At 43.3% G+C, this 9,587-nt stretch overlaps 1 non-coding gene across 1 annotated transcript; it reads right to left on the bottom strand.

Moving 5' to 3' along the window:
* Positions 1-6,755: 6,755 nt before the first annotated feature.
* Positions 6,756-6,857, bottom strand: LOC112437812 (small nucleolar RNA U13). Its single transcript, XR_003026325.1, has one exon. It is a non-coding gene; the product is annotated as a small nucleolar RNA U13 (small nucleolar RNA).
* Between the last annotated feature and the right edge of the window lie 2,730 nt (positions 6,858-9,587).

The raw sequence follows: 9,587 nt of genomic DNA, 5'->3' as shown, positions 1-9,587 counted from the left end.
AGCATGTGATAGGTGCCAGCAGGGAGGGGAAAGTGGCCAAGCTCTTTTGCCATTGTGCCAGGAGTAAGGGCATGGTGTCCATGCTCAGCTTCCCACAAAAGGGGAAGAACACATCTAACTGGAGACCACCAACCACAGGCCTGGAAGGAACTTTGAGACAGCAAAGTGAGGTGATGAAGAGTCAGACTCAAGACTCAGGCTGTCTGGGTTGCCTGCTAATTCTGCCATTTCTTAACAGGATGCCTTGGGCAAGACCCCAAAGCCATTGTTGTCCCTGTACAAGAAGGTGAATATTAATATCTATTGCGTAGAATTTTCTAAGGACTAAACGAAGTAATGTTAACACTTTAAAACTTTTTTTAAATTCCTGGCACATTATAATAGGTGTGTATTTGTAATATCAGTGGAACATTTAGACTGTCACCTTCACTCCAGAAGGATTTTCGTCTAGCCATCACACGTTACTGCATTTCTGTGTTAATGCCTCGGGTCTCGACAATCAGAAGTCTCTTCATGCTCCAGCTCTTTTAAGACCAGTGGACTAAAGATGCAGATTTTTTTTTTTTTTTTGAGATGGAGTCTCACTCTGTCACCCAGGCTGGAGTGCAGTGGCACAATCTTGGCACACTGCAGCCTCCGCCTCCCAGGTTCAGGTGATTCTCCTGCCTTGGCCTCCTGAGTAGCTGGGATTACAGGCACACACCACCATGCCCGGCTAATTTTTGTATTTTTGATAGAGACGGGGTTTCACCATGTTGTCCAGGCTAGTCTCAAATTCCTGACCTCAAGTGATCCTCCCTCCTTGGCCTCCCAAAGTACTGGGATTACAAGCGTGAGCCAGTGCACCTGGCCTTGAGATGCAGATTTTTAAACGGTCAAAAATGTACAGTAAAGCAAAGGCAGGCCCTTCCCTGCCAATGCAGGTTGGAGCCTTTATGCAGCTCCCGACTCTCTAAAGATGAAAAGGCAAAGAATGCTTGTGACTGGGGGAGCTCCGCTAGAAGGAAGCTTAGGAGGGGAGAAAAGAGCCTTTTTCCTCAATTCCTACATATTTCAAACTAAACAATAGATTTCAGAAGTAATCACAATTATCAGTTTCTGTCTGGAGCAAAAAGAAATTTTCTTTGTGACAACGGAGGGCAGGGACATCCCTGGGTCCTAAGGTCTCCAGGGCCCTACAACCTGTTTCAGGATTTTAGGGGAAGGTTTTTGTTTTTGTTTTTGTTTTTAGTATTCATTACAAAAGAAGCTTAGCTTTATACTCAGGGACATGCTCTAAGCCAGATTTCAACCTTGGGCTGCAGGCTGCACCTGTGAAAACAGACTCTTCCACCTCAACCTGCCAAAGCCTGGAGCATGAGCGGCTGTTGCCATCCCATGGCATGTGGGAGGGAGGGGGTGCGCAGGCCTAGGGGAGCATCTGCCACAGCTGGGGCTGGTGGCAGCCGCAAGGGCACTGAGACGTGAGCCTCCACCATGGCCGTGCTTCTGGCTACAAATGCTGCTAGGTGGCAGGATGTCTTCCTACTCCTCCTTTATTATTTTTTAAACTAATTCTATAGCCACAAGAAGCCCCACCTTCAAATCCTGCACCTGCACCTGCTCTCTAGGATTTGAATGTTATCTCTGCAGGGACATCCCTCCAGTCTCTTCGTTACCATTTTAAGACCTAAAAGAAAAGAAACAGAAATGTGTGTTTTCTCAAGAGGAACATCTCAGCAGCATAAAACCAAACGCATACTCAGGAAATGTCTGTTAGGCTTCAAGGAATAAAAATGAACAAGAATATTTTGATATCATGAAGGAGATGAAAAAATACCTTAGGCAGATAGCAGGTGTAATCAGGCCTTCTTTCCTGATCAATAGGAGCAAAGCAAATATTAAATCAGAGTGGGGGTAGGCAACTCATTCCTTCAATTAACAAACACCTGTGTGGCACCTGCCACGCATCAGGCATGTGCTAAGTGCCAAGGAGCCATCGATGAGCCCCACAGAACTCTCTGCCATCACAACGCTTCCTTCTCAGGGGAGGCCAATGATAGACATGAAGGATGTAGAATTTTGCACGGTGCCAAGGGCCACAGAGGAGAGTGATGCAGGGAAGTGAATGGGTTACCATTTTAAATAGGCCAGTCAAGGAAGGCCTCAGTGAGGAGGTGATGGGAGCACTCTGCAGGGAGTGAGCTGCAGGCTCTCTTGGCAGAGTGTTTCAAATAACGTGACAGAAACCACCAGGGCCTGGACACAGGAGCATGACTGCTGGGTTTGGGGAAATACTAGTCGGCCCATGGGAGTCCTGAAGAACAGACAGTGAGGAGGAAAGTGGTAACAGGGGAGATGAGAGGGGAAGCAGGGCCGAGACCACCTGACGCCTTAAATAACTCACCCTTGCTTCCTGGAATCTGGCGTGAGCTGTGAAAATCCACACGTGGTGCTGGGTGCCGGGCATATAGGGGTGAACAAACCCCTCGAAGATCAACCAATAATCACATGAATAAATGTGAATAAGTTATACCAATTAATATATTCAGGTATCTGAACAAAAAGTACAGGGCCCCTTGACAGTATATTACAAGGTCACCCAAGCTGGGAGTGGAGGGATGTCTCCCTGAGGTCAAGACATCCAGCTGACGTCTAGCAGGTAAACAGGATGTATCCAGGAGGTCAGGGATGAGGATGCAAAGGAGGAGAGAGGGTTGCAAGCAGAGGAGAAGGCTGTGTGCAGGCTCTGAAGTGTGAGAGGCCAGTGGTTCCAGGTGCTAAAGGAGGGCCAACGTTGTTGGAGAGCAGAGGTTCAGGATGCAGGAGGAAGTAGTACCAAGAAATCTGGAATGGAGGCAGGGCCGGATCCCACGGACCTTGTAAACCGTGTTAAAAGATTTTGCACTTTAGAGCAAGGGATACCAAGAGAATTTTAAGTTAGAGAAGGACATCATTTTTTCATGTGCACTTTTAATGGAAAACAGATTTGTAAGGGCAAATGTAAATCAGACCCCTCACAGGGAAGCTCTTGCAGAAAGTCCGTGTGAGAGATCCGGCAGGTGGGCCTGGGGCCGCTGTTAGGATGCGTTACCTGAAGTCTCCAGCACTCTTATCTCATTCCTAAGTCCCAAGCATAAAATGATGACAGGTAAGATATAAAAATAGAAAGCTGAAAGATACAGCCTATTCTCGCCAGCCGCGGTGGCTCACGCCTGTAATCCCAGCATTTTGAGGGGGCTGAGGGGGGTGGATCACTTAAGGCCAGGAATTCAAGAACAGCCTGGCTAACATGACGAAACCCCGTCTCTACTAAAAATACAAAAATTAGCTGGGTGTGGTGGTTCATGCACCTGTAATCCCAGCTATTCAAAAGGCTGAGGCAGAAGCCAAGCACAGTGGCTCACTACTGTAATCCTAGCATTCTGGGAGGCCGAGGCGAACGGATCACTTGACGTCAGGAGTTCAAGACCAGCCTGGCCAATATGGTGAAACCCTGTCTCTACTAAAAGTACAAAAATTAGCTGGGCATGGTGGCACGTGCCTGTGATCCCAGCTACTTGGGAGGCTGTGGCAGGAGAATCACTTGAACCCAGGAGGCAGAGGTTGCAGTGAGCCGAGATCCTGCACCACTGCCCTCCAGCCTGGGTAACAGAGAAATACTCCATGTCAAGGAAAAAAAAAAAAAAAAAAGAGGCTGAGGTAGGAGAATTGCTTGAACCTGGGAGGTGGAGTTTGCAGTGAGCCGAGATTGTGCCACTGCATTCCAGCCTGGGCAACAGAGCGAGACTCTGTCTCAAAAAACAAACAAACAAACAAAGACATAGCCTATTCTCAAAAACGAATTAAACAACGCTGCAACTGAAAATGGGTCATAAATGCAAAGGAGTGAACAGGGCTGAAGCAACAGGTTCCAGGTCTACAAGACAGGAGGCCAGGCAGGAATCCAACTGCTGTGCTCCACAATGTTGAAGACTGGGGCTGGCTAAGGCCCCTCTACTACTGAAATGAATAGAGGAGGAAAGGAAAAAAACAAACAAACTGGTGTCTACCACTGCCTGAGGCTAACGTTTTTAGCAAACCACAGGCCCTGGAGGACAAAAGGACACAGATACCAAGAACTGAGCAAAGCTGCCTGGCAGCTCTGTGACTGTATCTGTGATATCACCAAATCTCATCAGGACCAGTGTTCTAAAAGCCATATGAGCCTAGGAACCCAGAGAATTGGTGGAGGAACCCTCAAAACCACTAGAGAGAGGGGCAAGCCAAGGGGAGAAAGACTAATTCAATGAAAGAAAAGTCAACAAAATCAACAATCAGAATCAAATTCATGCCAACTTAAATTTATGTTATAGAACAACATATATGTGATATGTATAGTACATATAGCTCAAATAATGGAATAATTTTCATTTAAAAAGCAGAAGAAATTATGAGGCAAAAATAGTAAGGAATGAAACATGAACAAATTAATATAGATAATGAAAAATCTTAGAAATGAAAAATACAGTTATTAGTATAATAACAAATCAATGGGATAAACTCTAGTCTAGACACAACAAAAGAGAGAATACATGAAAAGGTAATAGTCCTAAGGAAGAGAAAGCCTATCCTCTTTAAGACTGTCAAGAGTGGGGAATTACAAAGAGAGAAAGAGTAAGGAATTGTTCAAGACCGGCAAATATGGAAAAAACAGGACAACTAAATGCATCATGCATTTCTGGATGGATTCTGGACCAGAAACAAAAAAGAGACACTGATGGGACAGTTGACCAAAACTGAATGAGGTCTGTGGACAGTGCAGTAGTTGATTTCAATGCTGAGTTAGAAATTCATTAGTGAATATGTAGATAGTTGGAAAGTCATTTAGTGAATATGTAGAAAAGTTTTGGGGAAACACACTCTAGAATATTTAGGGGTTATGGGGCATTATGTCCACAGCTGATTCTTAAATGGTCAGAAAAAGACTAGGAATAATCATTAGAGATGGGAAGAAAGAGAAAGAGAGAGAGAGAAATAAATGGTAATGGAACATATACAGTGAAATATTAACAGTCGATAGCTGTGAAGGATGTAGGATTCAGTCGGGGAATCTGGTTGGGGACATATGTCAGTTCTTTGCACTGTTCTTGTAATTCCTCTGTAAGTTTTAACTTATTTCTAAGTAAACTACTTAAAATATAAATAGGAATTTAATTCTGTTTATTAATATGACCTAGTATCACTTTCAGCAAGAATAACTGATTCTTTTCATTCTTTTCTTCTTTTTGAGATACAGTCACGCTCTGGAATGCAGTGGCATGATCCCGGCTCACTGCAAACTCCGCCTCCCTGGTTCAAGTGATTCTCGTGCCTCAGCCTCCCAAGTAGCTGGGACTACAGGCATGCACCACCACACTCAGCGAATTCTTTTTTTTTTTTTTTTTTTAGTAGAGATATGTTTTCACAATGTTGGCCAGGCTGGTCTCAAACTCCTGGCCTCAAGTGATCTGCCCGCCTCAGCCTCCCAAAGTGCTGGGATTACAGGCGTGAGCCATCGTGCCCAGCCATGAATAACTGACTCTTGATACCAGTATTTTTTAGTCAAACAGGAAAACACTTGTCTTACATACAAGCAGCCAACAAACATATAGAAAAATATTCACCACTAATCATCAGAAGAGATGCAAATCAAAACAACAATGAGATACCATCTCACATCAGCCAGGATAGCTATTTTTAATAAAAAGTCCAGAAATGACAGATGTTGGCAAGGTTGTGGAGAAAAGAGAGAACACTTATACATTGTTGTTAGGGATGTAAATTAGTTCAGCTCCTGTGGAAAACAGTTTGGAGATTTTTTTGAAGAACTAAAAATAGAACTTCCATTCAACTCAGCAATCTCATATCTGAGTATATACCCAGAAGAAAATAAATCGTTCTACCAAATGTTTGTTCATTGCAGCCCTATTCACGATAACAAAGACATGCAATCAATTAGGTGCCCATCAATGACGGATTTTATTTTTTAAATATGGCATAAATACACCATGGAATACTACACAGCCATAAAAAAGAACAAAATCATGTCCTTTGCAGCAACATGGATGCAGCGGGAAGCCATTATCCTGAAAAAATTGACACAGGAACAGAAAACCAAATACTGCATGTTCTCACTTATAAAAGGGAGCTAAACATTGGGTACACATGGACACAAAGATGGGAACAATAGACCCTGGGGACTCCAAAGGGTGGAGGAGAGGGAGTGAGGTTAAAAATCTACCTATTAGATACTATGTTCACTGTTTGGGTGATGAAATCAGTAGAAGCCCAAACCTCAGCATCACGCAAAGTACCCATGTAATAAACCTGCACATGCACCCTTAAGTCTAAAATTTAAAAAAATGATCATAAGCTGGGTGCAGTGGCTCACACCTGTAATCCCAGCACTTCAGGAGGCCGAGGCGGGCGGATCACGAGGTCATGAGATTGAGACCATCCTGGCCAACATGATGAAACCCCATCTCTACTAAAATACAAAAAATAAGCCAGGCGTGGTGGTGCACACCTGTAGTCCCAGCTACTCGGGAGGCCGAGGCAGGAGAATCGCATGAACACGAGAGGCAGAGGTTGCAGTGAGCCGAGATTGCAGCATTGCACTCCAGCTTGGGCGACGGAGCAAGACTCTGTCTCAAAAAAATAAAAATAAACGAATAAATAAATAAAAATAAAGAGGCACACATACACAAAGAAAACATTTGTCTTAGTACCTAAAAATTATTTCTTGTTTTTTTTCTTGTCAGATAGGTAAGTGCCGACGTCATAACAAGGTTTGAAGGTGGCACACCTCACACATCTGTGTGAAAACCCAATCATCACACTTAGAAACCACAGAAGATCATAAAAATTATCACTAAAGTGTAAAAATATAACTTTACTCCTCTTTGTCTTAAAATAACAATAATTTTTAAACAACGCTCAATTAGGCTTTCATCTCAGGAATGCAAAGAAATAAGATTGTCATGCACGCATGTCAGCAGTGAATTGATTTTGACTATTCACCCCTCGGAGGGCAGAACCTCTTTAGTGAGTCAGGAAAGCTTGATTATGACCTGACTGAAGTTAAGATGTGGGAAGCTGCTTTAGTTTTCTCAGGTTTCCTTTTCCGTGTGTCTGTGCCCTCAAATGCCCGGCTTTGCCCCTCTTCCCACTAGAGACATTATCTGTGCTGTTTTTTTTTAATGCATAGTATTAGTTGTTTTAAATTAATAATAATAATAAAAGTGAACCTTTATAAAGTGCTTACTATGTGGATGAAGTATTTATATGACCAACTTTTCTTACAGGAACCATAGGGAGAATTAAAAGCAGAGATTTTATATCACAAAAGCAGGATTCTGTTGAAAATGTTGAATGTCCTACGTGTGGTTTATATAGTTAGGTCAGTCAAATTTTGTTGTTGTTTTTCTATTTGTGATAACGGAGAAAACATGATATCAGATTAAAGGGTGAGATGGGGTACTCCAGAGTACATCCTGAGGAAGTGATGGGATGGCAGAGTCTGGGGAATGAGGGCCTGGAGGACCAGTTAAAGGAAACAATGGTGTTTATACTAGAAAGAGAATGCTTCAAGGAAATGCAAGAACTACTTTCAAATAACCAGCAAGACTGTTTGTGGAAGAAATTTCATTTATCCTGAGTAGATCAAAAGGACAAACCAATAAAGAAAATGTATATGATAGAATATTTTGCATTTTCTTTTTTTTTTCTTTTTTTCTCCTCTGTGGGATCCAAATTGGATTTTTAAAAAGGGAAACTAGCAAATGATTCAGTCTCTGACATGGAGTGATCGGTGGCCCCACGAGCCATGAACTCCTATCCCCAAACATCCATGAACATCAGTGCTTCGGAGAAGTGATTCCTAAGCAAAGCAAAACCTATACCAGATGATATCTCAAGACGATTTCAAATCTAAGCTGCTATTATGACATCTCCAAAATTACAATCACTTTGACTTGCTACACTTACAATTGAATACTGAAATATCTGGCTTATATATACATTCAGGAATGCATCTATGGTGAGGTCAGTCTGCACATAAGTGATATTTATGAATTTCAAGTACACAATAGACTGAGAGAATGAGAAGTTATTATTGAACAAATGATTCACCATTTGGGAAGGAATGGGCTTTTTAAAAGAAATACGAGAACAATGACGTCTGTAAAATAAACGTGCACTAGGCCACATAATGATTACTTCTTGTGCACCTCTAGCATATGTTAAAATCATCATGTCCATTGCTGACTAACCCCCAGTTTTGTCCTGCCCTGAGGATATGAGAGATCTCATAAAGAAGGTGCTTTAAAGAAAGGCTGCAGCCCAGGCACGAATATCAGCTGCCCTCAGACTCAGGAATAGCAACACATCCTGCTTCAGGCCAAAGCACAGAGTCCACCATGACATTCATAACCTCCAGGGGTTAAGCCTGACCTATATGGAGAGAGTGCAAAAAGTCAAAGGTTTCTATGTGCCAAGAAGCATATTTTTCTTCCTTTTGGTGTCAGCAACAGTTTGAACCCCATAGCTTAGCTCATCAGAGTGGCCCTTCAGGACAGGGTGGGCGGGGGGGTGGGGGGTGAAGCTGTGAAGAGCAGTGCAGGAGGTCCCTGGGGGTGATGGCACCATTATGTATCTTGATGAGGATGGGAGGTCACCCGAAGACACATGCGTGATAAAATTGCATTCAACTACACAGACACACATAGATGCATGTAGAAACATGAAATCTGAGTAGTCTGTAGCCTGCTTAACAGTTTTGTTCCAATGACGGTTTCTTAGTTTTGATACTATACTAAAATTAAGTAAGATGATATTATTGGGTGAAGGCTGGGTGAGAGTTAAAGAGGGCTCTGTACCATTTAGGCAACTTCTGGTGAGTCTATAGAGATTATTTCAAAATAAAAAGTACACAACAAAGAAGAAACAGAAAAAGGAGGAGGAGAGGAAGGATGAGAAGAGGAGGAAAAAGACATAGAGGAGGAGGAGGAGGAGGAGGAGGAAAAGGAGGGAGGGAATGGCCCTTCAGTCACTTGCCTCAAAGCTATGGATGAAGAGGGAAATATACATGAAATGGGAATGAAGGGACACCCCATAAAAATGGATTGTCTATTTTCTAGGGAGTTGCAATTATTCCCTAACTAAACCTCAGACTTCCTTCTCTAGTCTTGACTCCCTCACTCCATTATTTTCTTGGGTGCCAGATACACTTTTTAAAAACCAGGCCAAGTCCCTCTGGAGCTTACCCACCATTCACAGGGCACCTTGCCTCCCACCGCTCTCCACCACCCTCAAGGACTTGGCCATGGGGATATCCGTGCACACCTGGCTTCTGCATGCTTACGCTCATGCAGCCTTCGGTGATGCCACTGCCTGGTATACTCTTTCCCTTCCTCTTCACTTCCTCCTTCCTCCGCTTTCAAGTCATCACTAAGTAAGTCAGAGCTGAGGTGCCTATCCTCCCCCATCCCACGGCTGATCTGATTCTTTCTCCTCAGCACTCTGCTTTGTATCTGTCAGGGGATACTCAAAATATTGACACTCCAGCTCTGTCCGGGTACCATCCAATC

The sequence above is a fragment of the Pan paniscus genome, chromosome 17, assembly GCF_029289425.2.
Source record: "Pan paniscus chromosome 17, NHGRI_mPanPan1-v2.0_pri, whole genome shotgun sequence".
NCBI classification, from domain to species: Eukaryota; Metazoa; Chordata; class Mammalia; order Primates; family Hominidae; genus Pan; species Pan paniscus.
The sequence above is the reverse complement of the archived record's forward strand: the minus strand, read 5'-3'. Positions and strand labels throughout refer to the sequence as shown.